Below are 22,577 nucleotides of genomic sequence, written 5' to 3'. Positions count from 1 at the left end.
ATCTTGGTGGTAACATGTTTCTGGTAACATGGGCTAACAGAAGCAAAGTTTATTATGGGGTTGTAAGTTGTACAAGTCAGGTTCTTTTCTTCTTTCTCCTGTTCTGCTGTGTTGGTTCCTTAACCAGAACTGATGAGAGGATGTGATGCACCCGTCATTGTGCAGGGGTGAGAATACAGCAGTGAAGGAACATCAAGGTAAGAGTATACAACTGTTGGTAATATGTTTTTCAGGAAACAGTGCAAATAATTAACAGAATAAACTACTTAAAATGTTTTAACTTAAACAACAACTGTAGTTGGTATTATAATGTAGAATATAGTCACAAAACTTAGAAAGAGAATGTGGATGTGTAAGTGAAAGGAACAGTGGGAAGATTATAAAAAGAAAAAGGTACCAAGATTTTCATCTTAACTGGAAGGAACCAACTATTTTGCTTCATTTTTGGCATTGGTAATGATGCAAGTGTAAGATGTAAAGAATGTATGTAGACAGTTTAAGAGACATATAAAATAAATGTAAAATATAAACATGATATATAACTATCAAGTCATTACAGAAGAATTGTATCATTTAAATAACTAAAATCAAGGAAATAAAAGGAAATTTAATAACTGATACCTATAAATATTTCTACTCTAGAAACAGAAACTACACATTTTCTTCAAGCATCTGTGCTTTATTTACCAAAATAAATTGGTATCATTCAAGAACAAATAAATGATAAATAACAGAAACTGTGGAAATCACATATGGTCACAGTTGTACAGTACTAAAAAATGAAACTACCACCCAAAATACTAAAAACAAACAATGAATCAAAAATATTAAACAAACCATGTGCCTAATGGAACAAATGGGACAAATCGGAAAATAAAGTTATACTGTAGATATAGAGATCTGCTATATTACAGTACAACATCTCAACAGTGATGTATTACCAAAGATGTTCTAAGAGACAGATTCATTGGCTTTAGCCTTTTCTACAATAAAAATAAATGTAAGTGAATAAAATATTTATCAAAAAATCTTAAGTAGACTACAACATACCAAAGAGACAGTGGTTAGGGACAAAAGCAACACAAATTTAATTGCACTAGAGAAATGTAAAATTGACAAGTGAGTCAGAACTAAATCTTACTTTAAGGAAAATTCTATTTAATTTTAAGCAAAGAGTAAAAAGAAAAAAAGATGTCCTTTTCATTATAGGGGACTGGAATGGAAAAGAGGAAGTCAAGAAACACCTGGGGTAACAGGCAAATTTGGCTTTGGAATATGGAATGAAGCAGGGCAAAGGCTAATAGAGTTTTGCCAAGAGAATGCACTGGTCATAGCAAACATCCTCTTCCAACAAACAAGAGAAGATTCTACACATGGACATCACCAGATGGTCAACACCGAAATCAGATTGATTATATTCTTTGCAGCCAAAGATGGAGAAGCTCTATACACTCAGAAAAACCAGACTGGGAGCTGACTGTGGCTCAGATCATGAACTCCTTATTGCCAAATTCAGACTGAAATTGAAGAAAGTAGGGAAAACCACTAGACCATTCACGTACGACCTAAAATCCCTTATGATTATACAGTGGAAGTGAGAAATAGATTTAAGGGACTAGATCTGATAGATAGAGTGCCTGATGAACTATGGATGGAGGTTAGTGACACTGTATAGGAGACAGGGATCAAGACCATCCCCATGGAAAAGAAATGCAAAAAAGCAAAATGGCTGTCTGAGCTGGCCTTAAAATAGCTGTGAAAAGAAGAGAAGCAAAAAGCAAAGTAGAAAAGGACAGATATAAGCATCTGAATGCGAAGTTCCAAAGAATAGTAAGGAGAGATAAGAAAGCATTCCTCAGCGATCAATGCAAAGAAGTAGAGGAAAACAACAGAATGGAAAAGACTAGAGATCTCTTCAAGAAAATTAGAGATACCAAGGGAACATTTCATGCAAAGATGGGCTTGATAAAGGACAGAAATGGTATGTACCTAACAGAATCAGAAGATATTAAGAAAAGGTAGCAAGGATACACAGAAAAAGTGTTCAAAAAAGATCTTCATGACCCAGATAATCACAATGGTGTGATCCCTCACCTAGAGCCAGACATCCTGGAATGTGAAGTCAAGTGGGCCTTAGAAAGCATCACTATGAACAAACCTAGTGGAGGTGATGGAATTCCAGTTGAACTATTTCAAATCCTGAAAGATGATGCTGTGAAAGTGCTGCACTCAATATGCTAGCAAATTTGGAAAACTCAGCAATGGCCACAGGACTGGAAAAGGTCAGTTTTCATTCCAATCCCAAAGAAAGGAAATGCCAAAGAATGCTCAAACTACCGCACAATTGTACTCATCTCATACTAGTAAAGTAATGCTCAAAATTCTTCAAGCCAGGCTTCAGCAGTACGTGAACCATGAACTGTGAACTTCCAGATGTTTAAGCTGGTTTCAGAAAAGGCAGAGGAACCAGAGATCAAATTGCCAACATTCACTGGATCTTGGAAAAAGCAAGAGAGTTGCAGAAAAACATCTATTTCTGCTTTATTGACTATGCAAAAGCCTTTGACTGTGTGGATCATAATAGAGTGTGGAAAATTCTGAAAGACATGGGAATACCAGACCACCTGACCTGCCTCTTGAGAAACCTATATGCAGGTCAGGAAGCAACAGTTAGAACTGGACATGGAACAACAGACTGGTTCCAAATAGGAAAAGAAGTACATCTAGGCTGTATGTTGCCATCCTGCTCGTTTAACTTCTATGCAGAATACATCATGAGAAACGCTGGGCTGGAAGAAGCACAAGCTGGAATCAAGACTGCCAGGAGATATACCAATAACCTCAGATATGCAGATGACACCACCCTTATTGCAAAAAGTGAAGATGAACTAAAAAGCTTCTTGATGAAAGTGAAAGAGGAGAGTGAAAAAGTTGGCTTAGAGCTGAACATTCAGAAAATGAAGATCATGGCATCTGGTCCCATCACTTCATGGGAAATAGATGGGGAAACAGTGGAAACAGTGTCAGACTTAATTTTTGGGGGGCTCCAAAATCACTGCAGATGGTGACTGCAGCCATGAAATTAAAAGATGCTTACTCCTTGGAAAGAAAGTTATGACCAAACTAGACAGCACATTAAAAAGCAGAGACATTACTTTGTCCACAAAGGTCCATCTAGTCAAAGCTATGGTTTTTCCAGTGGTCATGTATGGATGTGAGAGTTGGACTGTGAAGAAAGCTAAGCACCAAAGAATTGATGCTTTTGAACTGTGGTGTTGGAGAAGACTCTTGAGAGTCCCTTGGACTGCAAGGAGATCCAACCAGTCCATTCTAAAGGAGATCAGTCCTGGGTGTTCATTGGAAGGACTGATGCTGAAGCTGAAACTCCAGTACTTCTGCCACCTCATGCGAAGAGTTGACTCATTGGAAAAGACCCTGATGCTGGGAGGGATTGGGGGCAGGAGGAGAAGGGGACGACAGAGGATGAGATGGCTGGAAGGCATCACCGACTCAATTGACATGAGTTTGAGTGAACTCCGGGAGTTGGTGATGGACAAGGGGGCCTGGTTTGCTGTGATTCATGGGGTTGCAAAGAGTTGGACATGACTGAGTGACTGAACTGAACTGAAAAAGTAAAAATAATAAGTTAGAAATGAAAAAGAATTCAATAATTAAGAAATGAAAAAACAATGTGGAGGTAACTCTGTTCAGATAGTAATTGCAGTTTTCTTGATGAAATACTAGCAAATACAATTTACAAAGAATATTAAAATAATGCTCAATAATCCATCAATATTTTCATCTATCTTAGCCATATATAGATGACTCAAATGGCCAGTTTATAATATTTGACCTTATCTTACAATAGCAGGTTTTTGTTTTGTTTTGTTTTTACAATAACACTATGTCTCTCCATATAGTTAACTTTTCTTTTAGGGCCCATAAATATGTTCTAAATATATTTCTTAGAATTGTATTTTTTTGTGCAAATTTGAATCAGAATTTTATTCCATTATACTTTTTGCTTGGTTATCCATGGATCAAAAGGGTCACAAAATTCCATACACAGTATAATTTAGATGTAAAGAGAAAATATAGTACCTGTAATCTAGTCTTTCTCTAAAATCCACATCCAGAATTTGTCAGTAAACCAAGTGTTCAATCTCTTTAACCGTACTTTGATATGCTCTCTTAGAAAATGCTCAGTCTCTCTGTAATGTATTTCCACCTCCCCATGATCTCCTCCTAAATGCTTTTTGGGGATTGCAATCCTGTTAGAGACCTAATTCTGCCACTTAGAATACAAATTCCAGTTTTGACTCAGATAAAGGGACATATTTGAGGCTTCCCTGATGGCTCAGGGGTAAAAAATCCACCTGCCAATGCAGGAGACATGGGGTTGATCCCTGGTTTGGGAAGATCACACATGCTGCAGAGCAACTAAGCCCATGCACCTCAACTATTGAGCCACAGCGCTTTACAGCCTGGGAGCTGCAACTATTGAGCCCACCTGCTGAACTACTGAAGCCCAACTAGAACTGCTAGAACCTTTACTCCACAGCAAGAATGACTAGAACCCTTACTCCACAGCAAGTGAAGCCTCCTCAATGAGAAGCCTGAGAACCACAATTAGAGAAAATCCTACACAACACATAAGATCCAGCATAGCCAAAATAAATAAATGATTTTTTTAAAGTGAAAGTCACACAGTCGTGTCTCACTGTTTGTGACCCCATAGACTATAGAGTTCACGGAATTCTCCAGGCCAGAATATTGGAGTGGGTAGCCTTTCCCTTCTCCATGGAACCTTCCCAACCCAAGGATTGAACCCAGGTCTCCCGCATTGCAGGCGGATTCTTTACCACCTGAGTCACAGGCGTTCCCTCATAGCTCAGTTGGTAAAGAATCCACCTGTAATGCAGGAGACCCTGGTTGGATTCCTGGGTCAGGAAGATCCCCTGGAGAAGGGATAGGCTACCCACACTCTAGTATCTTGGGCTTCCCTTGTGGCTCAGCTGGTACAGAATCTGCCTGCAATGTAGGAGACCTGGGTTCAATCCCTGGGTTGGGAAGATCCCCTGGAGAAGCGAAAGGGTACCCACTCCAGTTTTCTGACCTGGAGAATTCATGGACTGTATTGTCCATGAGCTCGCAGTGAGATATGACTGAGCAACTTTCAGTTTTTTTAAGGGACATATTCAAAAAAGTCAACATTTTTTATCAGTATCATTAAATTTTGTGTAGGGTTTTGAGACTTATTTATATACATTTTATTACATTTTGTACAATTTTTATAAATTGCCTCTTTTTTTATTTTTTATATTTGGTAGATAGGATACATTTTTGAGAAATATGTCTTTACATACTAGATACCTGCATTTTATTCTCTGCTGCATTTGTTTATCACATCATGATTCCCTCGATTTTTAGTATTTCTGGTCTTGGGACAGCCTGTTCCCCACAAACACAGTCCCCTGCCTCCACTCTCAGTTGTGATTCATCCTGTTTATCAGTGTGGTGGGGGCAGAGCTGAATTACAGGATCTTTGTAGACCGGACATTAGGGTACAGGCGTGTACCATGAGACCAACAACGTGGTATCTCAAGCCTCATTCATAAAGGTGGATCCAGTCCAACTCTCTCCTGATTTCATGCTCATTTACAACTCACTTTTCTTATCGTTAACAGCTCTTCTTGTTCTATAACAGGCAATGAAGGCCATTACCAAGCATTAGGAGAGATAGCTCCCACTGTTTGTCTTCCAGGATCTCATCCTGTAAATTTTGCTCTTCATAGAGTAGGACACCTAGCACTTTCTAACTTAGGCTTGAGGAAATGAGAAAGTGAAATTATCAGTCCAATTATCAGTCAGGTCCAACTCTTTGCAACTGCACTTTCTAACTTAGGCTTGAGGAAAAGAGAAAGTGAACTTATCAGTCACTCAGTCAGGTCCCACTCTTTGCAACTCCATGGACTATAGCCCTCCAGGCTCCTCTGTCCATGAGATTCTCCAGGAAAGAATACTGGAGTGGGTAGCCATTCCATTCTCCTGGGGATCTTCCCAATCCAGGGATCAAAGTCTGAGTCAGCAGGGTAGCTTGAGGAGAATCAATCTGTCTCTTCATTTTCCCGATTTCTTAGCACCAAGTTGCTTCTGTTTTTTTCTTTTTCCAATCACAAATGCCCAACCCAGTTCATCTAAGAGAAACTGATATGTCAAAGATGAAATGAGCATCAGAGAGGAAACTAAATATATCTAATTATAAAAAGAATTTAGAAAATAGTCTAAAATAAATGGGAATGTAAGCTGTTCCATAGGAAGTAAGATACACCAATGAGGTAGGTGTGAAATACCAGTCCAAAGTAGACGTTCACCCTTAAGCCAACCTGTAATTTCTTGTTTAATTGGGAACTTACTATATATCAGGCATTGTGCCTAAGAAATTTCAATATGTAAATCACATTCCATCTTTCCAGTGCCCCTGTCAGGTGGGATCTATTATTGTCCTTCAATTTTTAGATAAGGGAGCTAAAATTTGGAGTGATTAAGAAATTGGTCCTCCATAAACAGCAGAATCTTGATTCAGACTCTAATTTTACCCCCAATTTTAAATTCTTGAGCAGGACACTATAAAGATTTTATGAGCTACTTCCATTGACTGCAAAGGCCTTCATGCCTGCTAAGTCACTCAGTCATGTCTGAATCTGTGCGATGCTATGGACTATAGCCAACCAGGCTCCTCTGCCCATGGGATTCCCCAGGCAAGAATTCTGGAGTGGTTTGCCATGCCTTCCTCCAGGGGATCTTCCCAACCCAGGGATTGAACCTGCATCTTCTGTATCTCCTGCAGTGGCAGGCAGGTTCTTTACTACTAGTGCCTCCTGGGAAGCTGATTGCCAAGGATTAAAATCCAATTTGTAGTTTAAGAAAAAAGTAGAAGTCATGGAAAGAAGCCTGAGGGGTTTCATAGAGAGAAAGACAGGAATGGATCTGGCCCCAGGATCATCAGAGACCAAGCCATGAATGCTGTCCAAACTGTTTCTACCTGCCTCTACTCTCACTGCCTCATCCCTTTGTTACTGACTAAGTTTCTTGGCCTCCTTAATCAATGGGAATTAATCAGAGTCCAGACAAGAAATTTAGGCAATTTACTGGGGCCCTGCTGCAGCAGTGGGGATCGAGAACAAATAACAGATTCCCTTGCCAGCTCCTTCCCTGAGGGGACCTGAGCTTGTTCCTCATATGGGGTGAAGGTAGGGGTGTCCACGGGTTGGCCAAAAGTGTGGCTTAGGTGGTGTTGTGTGCAGGGGGCATGCATAATACCCTGTGTTTGCTCCAGACTCTTCAAAAATGGCAGTTGGGAATTTTGGTCTCTTTATATTTTTGTCCAGAACTTGCTCCAACTGCTCATGCACACAGTTATTTTTAATCCCACATCATTTATTTGTATTTTGCTTCTGGAGAAGTGTGTCCAGGTGCAAACACTGCAGCACTTCAGCAAAGGGTCCCAGGTCCCAGTCTGTCTCACCTTGCTAGCACCTCCTACTTATTTCCTCCCTACTCTCCTTGCACCATCTGCCCCACCCTCACTGACTCCCTTAGTTTGGTTCACATGGTGGAAAATAGATACTGTGAGCTTTGTATCTCCTAGTTCAAGCACTTAATGCCCCAAACATGAACTTTATTCACTTTTGATCATAAAGCCTGTGAATCATGGAAATGGACTTTGGTCACCTTTAGGTCATTGTCCCAAAGAAGGCAATGGCACCCCAATCCAGTACTCTTGCCTAGAAAATCCCACGGACGGAGGAGCCTGGTGGGCTGCAGTCCATGGGGTCGCTAAGAGTCGGACACAACTGAGTGACTTCACTTTCCCTTTTCACTTTCATGCATTGGAGAAGGAAATGGCAACCCACTCCAGTGTTCTTGCCTGGAGAATCCCAGGGACAGGGGAGCCTGGTGGGCTGCCGTCTCTGGGGTCTCACAGAGTCGCACACGACTGAAGTGACTTAGCAGCAGCCGCAGGTCATTGTCCATTCTATAACAATCAGGAATTCATTCATTTAAGTCAAAATTATTTGGGGGATGCTCTACACCTCTGACCCTGATCTGAGTGCTGGAAATACAGTGCTGAACTAGACAGACAAGATCTGACATTCTAGAGGGGAGAGACAGGCAATATGGCAGGTGATGGGATGGAGGTCAACATTAGAGAATTTTTCTCTGAGATTGCTTTTGAGTAGAGGCTCAAATGACAAAAAAGAAGCCAGACATGGAACAATCAATGAAGATCATTCCGGAAGAAGAAGATGAAAGATATGAAAAGAATGAGCTGAGAATATTAGTCAGTCAAGATGTCTAGAAATTAGTAAGTGAATGGGAGAAAGATAGGGCATGAGTCAGGAGTCACAGACAGAGAGATAGGGACTAAAAATCTATGTAGGAGACATTGAAAGTTATTCAAAGTGGAAAAAGTTATAGCCAGAAGGAGGATGCTCTGATTTACCCAAGTTGGCTTTGATCCCCTGGGTTATATTTTAATTTGGCTGCTGTTGCTGCAGCCAGAGGGCTGTAAACGGAGGAAGGATATTTCCTCATGGGAGCTGTGGTTCTGTGCAGATAGTAATGAACAGTTCTGTCCTCTTCACAATTCTGTTGAAGAGCCTCTTATAAATTCCTTTAACAGTTAATTCCCATATATTGGCAAGCACCAGTAGCCACAGTTCTTTCAAAGCTAGCTTTATCTTTAAAAGTTATATTTTCTACTGGTTTTAAATATTTTAGATTTTCTGATTCCTCCATGGAATTTTAATTCTTTTTAATGGAGCCAGTTCAATTGAAATATTAAGCAATATTGGAAAATTATCTTTTTTTATGTTAATTTATTGATTGATTATCCCATGCCTACTTTCTACTTAAATACTGTCTATTGCCTCTAGGCATTGGCTTCCAGTTCGATTTCATTGAGTTTTATATTGTCAGTTTCCCATCTTCCAAGTTCTGTTGCTTGTCATGCTTATTTTCAGTTTTCTTAGTAAAACTGATTTGGATCCTGAGGGTGTTTGCTAGGTATCAGACAAAGAGCCACACACAGCCAGAAAAGCAAATCAAACTAATGGGAAATGGAGTAAAATGGAAAGAGATGCCAGGAGAAAGGAGAGAATCTGCAAGCAAAGGAAAAAAAAAAAGAAAGAGAGAGAGAGAGAGAAACTATAGACAGTCAAGATCATAGTCATATCCAGAAACAAAGAAATGGCCTGAAGAGTTATAAATCGCTGCAGTAGAATTAATGAGATGGAACAGTTCTCAAGGAAAAGAGCCAAGGATAGATAAAGGAAGAAAAAAAAAAAAGCAGCATAAAAGGAAGAAAAAACAAAGTAGGGGAAAAGAAAAATGAGAACTCCAAGTGCAAGGTGAAAGAGTAGAAAAAAAGAATGGATAAATTAAGAAATGGTGCATCACATTAAAGGAAATGTATTCCATTTTCTTTATTCTTATCTTTAACTGGCTTTGCATTTCTCCAGTAACAAAGCCAAACTGAAAGGATAATTTTGTTTATGTACCCAATTTGCATAATTGTGCAATATAAATTACAATGCTAATTAAGGACAGCCCTTGGGCTTCTGGAATTGGGTCAAAGTGGCTCCCTGAGAGCAAAGATGTTGGGTATTGGCTTTGTCCCCTCTCCCACTGCAGGGAAGCTGGGCAAGAGCAAAGAGCCTCTCTGATAGTGTGTGAAATCTTGTCAGAATTTGTTGAGGACCCAGAACTATACATCTCACTCCAAAACTTGGCTTTGAAAATCATCTTTGTGTGATTCAGCAAGGAGGTACTTAAAAACTAAAACTTCTCCTCATCCTATGAGGTCTGTGTTGGTTATCATTTTTATGATTTTCTTTCCTCCTCATTTTTTTAATCCATATTTTTTTAATTGTTTTTTTCAAACTGTAATGTAAACCTGGGATGCAATATTTTCATGCTGAATTGTTGCCGCAGTTGTCCCAAATGAGTGTATGACCTACCTTGCCTGGAAGTCTAGTGAGGGCAACAAGCTGCTTTCTGAGTTTTAGTTAAATCCATGTCCTTAAAACAAAGGAAGCTATTGTACTATAACAACATCGAAAATTCAATCCCAGTTTGTTCCCTGAGTGCAAGCTAAGTCCCTTAAGTCATGTCCCACTCTTTGTGAACCTATGGACTGTATCCCACCAGGATCCTCCATCCATTGGATTCTCCAGGCAAGAATATTGGAGTGGTTTGCCATGCCTTCCTCCAGGGGATCTTCCCAACCCAGGGACTGAACCTGTGTCTCTTAAGTCTACCTGCATTGGCAGGCAGGCTCTATACCACTAGCACCACCAGGGAAGCCCGTATTCCCTGCATTATTTTCAATTGTTTTCAGTCACTAAGTCATATCCAGCTCTTGCTACCCCGTGAACTGCAGCACGGCAGGCTTTCCTGTCCTTCAGTATCTCACAGAGTTAGCTCAAACTCATGTCCATTGAGTCAAGGATGCCATCCAATCATCTCATTCTCTGTCTCCCCCTTCTCCTTCTGCTCTCAATCTTTCCCAGAATCTAGGGCTTTTCTAGTTAATCAGTTCTCCGCATCAGGTGGCCCAAGGATTGGAGCTTCAGCTTTAGCATCAGTCCTTGCAATGAGTATTCTGGATTGATTTCATTTAGGATTGACTAGTTTGTTCTCCTTGCAGTTCCAGGGACTCTCAAAAGTCTTTTCCAGCACCACAATTTGAAAGCATCAGTTCTTGGGCACTCAGCCTTCTTTATGGTCCAAATCGCGTATCAATACATGACTACTGGAAAAACCATAGCTTTGACTATATGGACCTTGGTTGGCAAAGTGATGTGTCTGCTTTTTAATATGCTGTTTAGATTGGTCATAGATTTTCTTCCAAAGAACAAGTGCCTTTTAATTTCATGGGTGCAGTCACTGTCCTCAGTGATTTTGAAGCTCAAAAAAGAGAATCTGTCACTGTTTCCATTTCCCCATCTATTTGCCATGAAATGATGGCAGTGGGTGCCATGACCTTAGTTTTATGAATGTTGAATTTCCAGCCAGCTTTTTCACTCCCCTCTTTCACCCTCATTAAGAGACTCTATAGTTCCTCTTCTCTTTTTGCCATTAGAGTGGTATCCTCAGCATATCTGAGGTTATTGATATTTCTCCCAGAAACTTTTGAATTCAGCTTGTGAATTGTCCAGCTCAGCCCAGCCCAGCATTTTGCATGATGTACTCTGTATATAACTTAAATTAGCAGGGTGTCAATATACAGCCATGACATACTCCTTTCCCAATTTTGAACCAGTCCATTGTCCCATATCTGGTTCTAATTGTTTCTTCTTAACCTGCATACAGGTCATACTATCCTTAATATGGAACTGAAAGATACAGGTTCATATTATCTTTAGCTTAGGTTTTTCAAATAAAGAATATCTCTGAGTTCCTATAGTGAAGGCTACCTTAGCTACAATGGATGAGCCTCTGTTTAGGCTTATTCTGAAGGAGATGCTTTGCAAGCTTTTTTTTTTTTTCCCCCCACAATCTTTGATTTTTTAAATTAGTTTTTATTGGAATATAGTTGATGTACAAAGTTGTATTAGTCTCTACAATGAGATATCACCTCACACTGATCAGAATGGCTATCATCAAAAAAAATCTACAAATAATAGCTATCTTCATGGCAGCAGTGGAGACAGAGACACAGAGAGTGGACTTGTGGACACAGAGGGAGAAGGAAAGGGTAGAACATTTTTGAAGAGATTATAGTTGAAAATTTCCCCAACATGGAAAAGGAAATAATAAATCAAGTTCAAGAGGAACAAAGAGTCCCATACAGGATAAACCCATGGAGAAACATGCCAAGACACATACTAGTCAAACTAACAAATACTAAACACAAAGAAAGAATATTAAAAACAGCAAGGGAGAAGCAACAAGTAACATACAAGGGAAATCCCATATGCTTAACATCTGACCTTTCAGCAGAAACTCCACAGGCCAGAAGGGAATGGCAGGATATATTTAAAGTACTGAAAGGGAAAATTCTACAACCAAGATTACTCTTCCTGGCAAGGATCTCATTCAAAACTTATGGAGAAATAAAATGCTTTTTAGACAAGCAAAAGTTTAGAGAATTCAGTACGACCAAACCAGCTTTACAACAAATGTTAAAGAAATACAAGAGAAGAAAAAAGATCTACAAAATCAACCCCAAACAATTAAGAAAATGACAATAGGAACATATATCAATAATTACTTTAAATGAAAATGGATTAAATGCTCCAACCAAAAGACACAGACTGGCTGAATGGATTCAAAAACAAGACCCATATACATGCTGTCTGTGAAACCCACTTCAGACCTAAAGACACGTATAGACTGAAAGAGGATGGAAAAATATATTCCATACAAATGGGAAGCAAAAGAAAGCTGGAGTAACAATCCTCATATCGGACAAAATAGACCTTAAAATAAAGAATATTATAAGAGATAAGGAAAGATACTACATAATGATCAAGGGATCAATCCAAGAAGAAGACATAAAAATTGTGAATATCTATGCACCCAACATAGGAGGTGTTTCTCTCAATACATAAGACAAACACTGACATAAAAGGAGAAATTGACAGTAATACAATAATAGTAGGAGACTTTAGCACCCTATTCACACCAATGGACAGATCATGAAAACAGAAAATTAATAAGGCAACACAAGTCTTAAATGATACATTAAATGAGATAGATCTCATTCATATCTTCAGGACATTCCATTCAAATGTAGAAGAATACACCTTCTTCCTGAGTGCACATGAAACATTCTCCAGGATAGGTCACATCTTGGGTCACAAATCAAACCTCAGTAAATTTAAGAAAATTGAAATCATATAAAGCATCTTCTCCAACCACAATGCTATGAGACTAGATATCAATTACAAGGAAAAAAATTGTAAGAAACACAAGTACATGGGGATTAAACAACATGCTTCTAAATAACCAACAGGTCACTGAAGAAATTAAAAGGGAAATCAAAAATTTACAGAAGCAAATGACAATGAAATCATGATAATTAAAAACCTATGGGATACAGCAAAAGCAGTTCTAAGAGAAAAGTTTATAGCAATACAATCCTACCTCAAGAAACAAGAAAAACATTGAATAGACAACCTAACTCTACATCTAAAACAACTGGAAAAAGAACAACAACAACAAAAAACACACACACACCAAAATTAGTAGACAGAATAAATTTCCAAGCAGAAATAAATGAAAATTAAATGAAAGAAACAATACTAAAGATTAATAAAACTAAAAGCTGGTTCTTTGAGAAAATAAACAAAATTGACAAATCTTTAGCCAAACTCATCAAGAAAAAAAGAGAGAAGAATAAAATCAACAAAATTAGAAATGAAAAAGGAGAGGTTACAAGAGACAATGCAGAAATACAAAGGATTATAAGACTATTATGAACAACTATATGGCAATAAAATGGATAACCTGGAAGAAATGGACAGATTCTTAGAAAAGTTCAATCTTCTGAGGCTGAACCAGGAAGATATAGAAATTATGAACAACCCAATTACAAGAACTGAAATTGAAGCTGGGATCAAAAATCTCCCCAAAACACAAAAGCCTGGGACCAGATGACTTCACAAGAGAATTCTATTAAACATTTAGAGAAGAGCTAATGGCTAAACTTCTAACTCTTTCAAAAAATTTCAGAGGAAGAAACACCTCCAAACTCATTCTATGAGGCCAGCATCACCCTGATACCAAAACCAGACTCGACAACACACAAAAAAGAAAACTACAGACCAATATCACTGATGAACATAGATGCAAAAATCCTCAACAAAATTTTAGGAAACAGAATTCAGCAACACATCAAAAATCTCATACGGCATGATCAAGTTGGGTTTATCCAGAGATGCAAGGATTTTTCAATATATGAAAATCAATCAATGTGATATACCATATTAACAAACTGAAAGATAAAAAAAATATATGATAATATCTATAGATGCAGAGAAAGCCTTTGACAAAATTCAGCACCCATATTGGAAAAGAAGAAGTAAAGCTCACACTGTTTGAAGATGACATGATACTATACATCAGTTCAGTTCACTTCAGTCACTCAGTCATGTCTGACTCTTTGTAACCCCATGAACTGCAGAATTCCAGGCCTCCCTGTCCATCACCAACTCCCAGAGTTTACCCAAACACGTCCATTGATTCGGTGATGCCATCTAACCATCTCATCTTCTGTCATCCCCTTCTCCTCCTGTCTTCAATCTTTCCCAACATCAGGGTCTTTTCAAATGAGTCAGCTCTTCTCATCAGTTGGCCAAAATACTGGAGTTTCAGCTTTAACATCAGTCCTTCCAATGAACACCCAGGACCGATTTCCCTTAGGAGGGACCGATTGGGTCTCCTTGCAGTCCAACGGACTCTCAAGAGTCTTCTCCAACACCACAGTTCAAAAGCATCAATTCTTCAGTGCTAAGCCCTCTTTATAGTCCAACTCTCATATCCATACATGACCACTGGAAAAACCATAGCCTTGACTAGATGGACCTTTGTTGACAAAGTAATGTCTCTGTTTTTTAATATGCTATCTAGGTTGATCATAAAATCCCTTCCAAGGAGTAAGCATCTTTTAATTTCATGGCTGCAATCACCATCTGCAATGATTTTGGAGCCCATAAAAATAAAGTCTGACACTGTTTCTACTGTTTCTCCATCTATTTCCCATGAAGTGATGGGACCAGATGCCATGGTCTTTGTTTTCTGAATGTTGAGCTTTAAGTCAACTTTTTCACTCTCCTCTTTCACTCTCATGAAGACGCTCTTTAGTTCTTCTTCACTTTCTGCCATAAGGGTGGTGTCATCTGCATATCTGAGGTTATTGATATTTCTCCTGGCAGTCTTGATTCCAGCTTGTGCTTCATCCAGCCCAGCATTTCTCATGATGTATTCTGCATATGAGTTAAATAAGCAGGGTAACAATATACATACTGTACATAGAAAACCCTAAAGATAGCATCAGAAAATTATTAGAGCTAATCAGTTAATTTAGCAAAGTTGCAGGATATAAAATCAATACACAGAAATCAATTGCATTTCTATATACTAACAATAAAAAAAATCAAAGAGAAAGTTAGGAATCAATCCCATTCACCATTGCAACAAAAAGAATTAAATATCTAGGAATAAACTTACTTAAGGAGACAAAAGAACTGTACACAGAAAATTATCAGACACTACTGAAAGCAATCAAAACCAACATAAAGAGATGGAGAAATATTCTATGTTCCTGGGTAGGAAAAATCAATATTGTGAAAATGACTATACTACCAAATGCAATCTACAGATTCAATATGATCCCTATCAAATTACCAATGGCATTTTCCCCAGAACTAGAACAAAAAATTTCACAATTCATATGGAAACAAAAGACCACCAATAGCCAAAGCAGTCTGGAGAAAGAAGAATGGAGCTGGAGGAATCAACCTTCTTGAATTAAGATTATACTACAAAGCTACAGTCATCAAGACAATATGGTATTGGCATAAAAACAGAAATACAGACCAATGGAACAAGATAGTAAGCCCAGAACTAAACCCATCCACCAATGGGTATCTTATTTTTGACAAAGGATGCTAGAATATACAATGGGGCAAAGACAGCCTATTCAATAAATGATCCTGGGAAAATTGGACAGCTACATGTAAAAGAATGAAATTAGAACACTTCCTAATACCATACACAAAGATAAACTCAAAATGGCTTAAAGACCTAAATGTAAGACCAGAAACTATAAAACTCTTAGAGGAAAACATAGGCAGAACACTTGATGACATAAATTAAAGCAAGATCCTCTATGACCCACCTCCTGCTGCTGCTAAGTCACTTCAGTTGTGTCCGACTCTGTGCAACCCCATAGACAGCAGCCCACCAGGCTCCTCTGTCCCTGGGATTCTCCAGGCAAGAACACTGGAGTGGGTTGCCATTTCCTTCTCTAGTGCGTGAAAGTGAAAAGTGAAAGTGAAGTCGCTCAGTCGTGTCTGACTCTTAGTGACTCCATGGACTACGGCCCACCAGGCTCTTCCGTCCATGGAACTCTCCAGGCAAGAGTACTGGAGTGGGGTGCCATTGCCTTCTCCTAGAGTAATGGAAATGAAAAACAAAAGTAAAGAAGTGGGACCTGATTAAACTTAAAAACTTTTGCACAGCAAAGGAAACTATAAGCAAGGTTAAAAGACAACCCTCAGAATGGGAGAAAACAATAGCAAATGAAACTGACAAAGAATTAATTTTCAAAATATACAAGCAGCTCATACAACTCAATACCAGAAAAACAAACAACCCAATCAAAAAGTGGGGAAAAGACCTAAACAGACATTTCTCCAAAGAAGACATACAGATGGCTAACAAACGTGAGAAGATGCTCAATATTGCTCATTATTAGAGAAATGCAAATCAAAAGTACAGTGAGATATCACCTCACACAGGTCAGAATGGCCCTCATCAAAAAGTCTACAAACAATAAATGCCAGAGAGGGTGTGGAGAAAAGGGAACAGTCTTGCACTGTTGGTGGGAATGTAAATTGATACAGCCACTATGGAAGCTGTATGGAGATTCCTTAAAAAACTAGGAATAAAACCACCATATGACCCAGAAATCCCACTCTTAGGCATATACCCTGAGGAAACCAATACTGAAAAAGACACATGTATCCCATCATTCATTGCAGCACTATTTACAATAGCTAGAACATGGAAGCAACCTAGATGTCCATCGACAGATGAATAGATAAAGAAGTTGTGGTGCATATACACAATGGAATATTACTTAGCCACAAAAAGGAACACATTTGAATCTGTTCTAAAAAGGTGGATGAGCCTAGAGCCTATTATACAGAGTGAAGTAAGTCAGAAAGAGAAAGATAAATATCATATTCTAATGCATATATACAGAATCTAGAAAAACGGTACTGAAGCATTTATTTACAGGGCAACAATGAAGAAACAGACATAGAGAACAGACTTATGGACATGGGGAGAGGGGAGGAGAGGGGGAGATATATGGAAAGAGTAACATGGAAACTTACATTACCATATGTAAAATAGATAGCCAACAGGAACGTGCTGTATGTCTCAGGAAAGTCAAACAGGGACTCTGCATCAACCTAGAGGGGTGGGATGGGGAGGAAGGTGGGAGGGAGGTTCAAAAGGGAGAAGATATATGTATACCTATGTATACCTATACTTATTCATGCTGAGGTTTGACAGAGAACAAAATTCTATAAAGCAATTATCCTCCAATAAAAAAATAAATAAATTTAAAAAAAGAAAAAAACAATAAAATCTACAACTAAATACTGGAGAAGGAGTAGAGAAAATGAAATTCTCGTGTATTATTGGCAGGAATGCAAATTGGTATAGCCACTACGGAGAACAGTATGGAGAGTCCTTAAGAAACATAACTTCCACTGTATAATCATAAGGGATTTGATTTAGGCCATACCTGAATGGTCTAGTGCTTTTCCCTACTTTCTTCAAGTTAAGCCTGAATTTTGCAATAAGGAGCTCATGATCTGAGCCACAGTTAGCTCCAGATCATGTTTTTGCTAACTCTATAGAGCTCCTCCATTTTTGGTTGCAAAGAACATAATCAACCTGATTTCAATATTGACCATCTGATGATGTCCATGTGTAGAGTCATCTTTGGGTTATTGGGAAGGCTGTTTGCTATGACCAGTGTGTTCTCTTGACAAAATATTGTTAGCCTTTGCCCTGCTTCATTTCGTACTCTAAAGCCAGACTTGCCTGTTACTCCTGGTATCTTTTGAATTCTTACTTTTACAATGCTATCCTCTATGATGAAAAGGACACCTCTTTTTAGTGTTAGTTCTAGAAGGTCTTGTGGGTCTTCATTGAACCTGTCGATTTCAGCTTCTTTGGCATCAGAGGTTGGGCCATAGACTTGGATTACGTGATGTTGAATGGTTTGCTTGGAACTGAGCCGAGATCATTCTGTTGTTTTTGAGGTTGCACCCAAGTGCACTGCATTTTGTGCTCTTTTGCTGACTCCCTTTCTTCTCAGGGATTCTTGCCACATTGTAGTAGATATAATGGTCATCTGAATTAAATTCTCCCATTCCCCTCCATGTTAGTTCACTGATTCCTAAGATGTTGACATTCAATCTTCCCATCTCTTGCTTAACCACATCCAGTTTACCTTGACTCACGGACATAACATTCCAGGTTTCTTTACAATACTATTCTTTATAGCACTGGACTTTACTTTCACTGCCAGACACATCCGCAACTGAGCATCATTTCCACTTTGGCCCTGCCACTTCTTTCTTTCTGGAGCTATTAGTAATTGCCCTCTGCACTTCCTCAGAGGATATTGATCACCTTCTGACCTGGGGGGTGCTTATCTTTTGGTGCCATATCTTTTTGCCTTTCATACTGTTCATGGGGTTCTCATAGCAAGAATATTGAAATGAGTTGCCAATTCTTCCTCCAGTGGACCACATTTTGTCAGAATTCTTCAATATGACCTGTCCCTTCTGGGTGGCCCTGCATAGCATGGCTCATAGCTTCATTGAGTTATATAAGCCCTTTCACCACGACAAGGGCTGAGGCTTTACAAGTAGCTGAGGAAGGAAGAGAAGTGAAAGGCAAGGGAGAAAGGGAAAGTTATATCCGACTGAATGCGGGGTTCCAGAGAATAGGAAGGAGAGATAAAAAAAGGCCTTATTCAATGAAGAATTCAAAGAAATAGAGGAAAATAGAATGGGAAAGATGAAAAATATCTTTAAGAAAATTGGAGATGCTAAGGGAACATTTCATGTAAAGATGGGCATGATAAAAGACAGAAATAATAACAAAGTAACAGAAGTGGAAGAGATTAAGAAGAGGTGGCAAGAATACATGGAAGAACTATACAAAAAAAGGTCTGAATGACCGGAATAACCACAGTTGTGTGGTCACTCACCTAGACCCGAACATCCTGCAGTATGAAGTCAAGTGGGCCTTAGGAAGCATTACTATCAACAAAGCAAGTGGAGGTGATGGAACTCCAACTGATCTGTTTAAAATCCTAAAAGATAATACTGTTAAAGTGTTACACTCGATATGCCAGCAAATTTGGAAAACTCAGTAGTGACCACAGGACTGAAAAAGTTCAGTTTTCATTCCAATCCCATAGAAAGGCAATGTCAAAGAATGTTCAAACTATCATACAATTGCACTCGTTTCATATGCTAGCAAGATAATGCTCAAGATCCTTCAGGCTAGCCTTCAGCAGTACAGGAACCAAGAACTTCAGATGTACAAGTTGGATTTAGAAAAAGCAGAGGAACCAGAAATTAAATTGCCAACATTTGTTGATCATGTAGAAAGCAAGAGAATTCCAGAAAATTATATACATCTGCTTCATTGACTATGTTAAAGCCTTTGATTGTGTTGATCACAACAAACTGTAGAAGATTCTTTAAAAGATGGGAATACCAGTCCAGCTTAACTGTCTCCTGAGAAACATGTATGCAGGTCAGGAAGCAATAGTTATAACTGGACAGGCAGGAAATGACAGACTGGTTCAAACTTGAGAAAGAAGTATGTCAAGGTTGTATATTGTCACCCTGCTTATTTAACTTCTATGCAGAGTACATCATGCAAAATGCCAGGCTGGATGAATCACAAGCTATAATCAAGGTTGCCAGGAGAAATATTCAACAACTTCAGATATGCAGATGATACCACTCTAATGGCAGAAAGAGAAGAGCAACTAAAGAGCCTCTTGATGAGAGTGAAAGAGGAGAGTGAAAAAAGTGGCTTTAAACTCAACATTCAAAAAACTAAGATTATGGCATCTGGTTTTGGCTTTAAACTCAACATTCAATAAACTAAGATTATCCCATCACTTCATGGCAAATAGAAGGGGGAAAAGTGGAGAAAAAATAAAGACAGATTCTATTTTCTTGGGCTCCAAAATCACTAAGAACAGAGACTGCAGCCATGAAATTAAAAGACATTCACTCCTTGGAAAAACAACTATGACAGACCTGGAGAGCATATTAAAAAACAGAGACATCACTTTCCCAACAAAGGTCTGTATAGTCAAACCTGTGGTTTTTCCAGTAGTCATATATAGATGTGAGAGTTGCATCATAAGAAGGCTCAGTGCACAAGAATTGATGCTTTCACTGTGGTGCTAAAGAAGATTCTTAACAGCCCCTTGGACTGCAAGGAGATCAAAGCAGTCAATTCTGAAGAAAATCAATCCTGAATATTCATTGGAAGAACTGATGCTGAAACTGAAGCTCTACTTGGTCACCTGATGTGAAGAGTTGACCCTTTGGAAAAGACACTGATACTGGGAAAGAGTGAAAGTAAAAGAAGAGGGGGCGGCAGAGGATGAGATGGCTGAATGGCTTCACTTGCATAGGTGACATGAATTTGAGAAATGTCTGGGAGATAGTGGAGGATGGAGGAGCCTGGTGTGCTATAGTTCATGGAGTCAGAAAGAGTTGGAGTGAACAACAACAAGAACATGTCAGTGAAATGCTTTGTTATTAGGTGAGATAACAGAGCAAATACCTGTGTCAGTCACTGAAAGTTGACTGTAGTTGTGTTGCACAAAGTTCAGCCTCAACAGACCTAGTGGGGAGATATGGGAAGTATTGGAAAAAGCACTGAGATCAGGGTGAGAAAACCAGGGTTGGGTTTGTCCCTTAATAATTATCTGACTTTAGGAAAGTCTCCTAAGTTCAAAAAGTCCACATGGAATTGTTCATTTATCCTTTCAGGAATGTTGGTAAGAATTAAAGGAATAGAATATTTGAGAACAATCTGATACCTTTTTATAAATGTGAAACAGAATTGGGTTTGGGAAATGTGTCTTGAATGGAAGGATGGCAATGAAAACAGGGAGTTACTAGGAGAAGGGGAAGAAAGCAGTAATTCGCAACTATGTAGGACTGTGGTGAAATTCTCCCCTCCCAACCCCAAATCTATAATGGATATATAGACCTTCCAGAATGTGTAACTTTGTCAGCAAGAGATTCAACTACAGTGCAACTTGCAGTTTAGACCATTATTGTATAGTAAAGTTAATTTTAAAATATTTAATCTCTCTTACTCTATGGGCTCGAAAAAGGACAGAAATGGTATGGACCTAACAGAAGCAAAAGATATTAAGAAGAGGTGGCAAGAATACACAGAAGAACTGTACAAAAAAGATCTTCACGACCCAGATAATCACAATGGTGTGATCACTGACCTAGAGCCAGACATCCTGGAATGTGAACTCAGGTGGGCCTTAGAAAGCATCACTATGAACAAAGCTAGTGGAGGTGATGGAATTCCAGTTGAGCTATTCCAAATCCTGAAAGATGATGCTGTGAAAGTGCTGCACTCAATATGCCAGTAAATTTGGAAAACTCAGCAGTGGCCACAGGACTGGAAAAGGTCAGTTTTCATTCCAATCCCAAAGAAAGGCGATGCCAAAGAATGCTCAAACTACCACACAATTGCAGTCATCTCACATGCTAGTAAAGTAATGCTCAAGATTCTCCAAGCCAGGCTTCAGTAATACATGAACTGTGAACTTCCTGATGTTCAAGCTGGTAAAACGAAAAGGCAGAGGAAACAGAGATCAAATTGCCAACATCCGCTGGATCATGGAAAAAGCAAGAAAGTTCCAGAAAAGCATCTATTTCTGCTTTATTGACTATGCCAAAGCCTTTGACTGTGTGGATCACAATAAACAGTGGAAAATTCTGAAAGAGATAGGAATACCAGACCACCTGACCTGCCTCTTGAGAAATCTGTATGCAGGTCAGGAAGCAACAGTTAGAACTGGACATGGAACAACAAACTGGTTCCAAATAGGAAAAGGACTACGTCAAGGCTGTATATTATCACCCTGCTTATTTAACTTATATGCAGAGTACATCATGAGAAACGCTGGACTGGAAGAAACACAAGCTGGAATCAAGATTGGTGGGAGAAATATCAATAACCTCAGATACGCAGATGACACCACCCTTATGACAGTGAACAAGAACTCAAAAGCCTCTTGATGAAAGTGAAAGAGGAGAGTGAAAAAGTTGGCTTAAAGCTCAACATTCAGAAAACGAAGATCATGGCATCTGGTCCCATCACTTCATGGGAAATAGATGGGGAAACAATGGAAACAGTATCAGACTTCATTTTTCTGGGCTCCAAAATCACAGCAGATGGTGACTGCAGCCATGAAATTAAAAGACGCTTACTCCTTGGAAGGAAAGTTATGACCAACCTAGATAGCATATTGAAAAGCAGAGACATTACTTTGCCAACAAATGTCCATCTAGTCAAGGCTATGGTTTTTCCTGTGGTCGTGTATGGATGTGAGAGTTGGACTGTGAAGACGGCTGAGTGCTGAAGAATTGATGCTTTTGAACTGTGGTGTTGGAGAAGACTCTTGAGAGTCCCTTGGACTGCAAGGAGATCCAACCAGTCCATTCTGAAGGAGATCAGCCCTGGGATTTCTTTGGAAGGAATGA

At 39.0% G+C, this 22,577-nt stretch overlaps 1 long non-coding RNA gene across 1 annotated transcript in view; it reads left to right on the top strand.

The window, feature by feature from the left end:
* Positions 1-22,577, top strand: part of LOC132345457 (uncharacterized) — a 526,373-nt gene that overhangs the window by 480,173 nt on the left and 23,623 nt on the right. The window contains exon 11 of the long non-coding RNA XR_009494773.1: positions 128-197. This is a non-coding gene — a long non-coding RNA (uncharacterized lncRNA). The remainder of the gene's footprint in view (positions 1-127; positions 198-22,577) is intronic.

This window comes from Bos taurus, chromosome 1 (assembly GCF_002263795.3).
Source record: "Bos taurus isolate L1 Dominette 01449 registration number 42190680 breed Hereford chromosome 1, ARS-UCD2.0, whole genome shotgun sequence".
In the NCBI taxonomy this organism is placed as follows: domain Eukaryota; kingdom Metazoa; phylum Chordata; class Mammalia; order Artiodactyla; family Bovidae; genus Bos; species Bos taurus.
The sequence above is the reverse complement of the archived record's forward strand: the minus strand, read 5'-3'. Positions and strand labels throughout refer to the sequence as shown.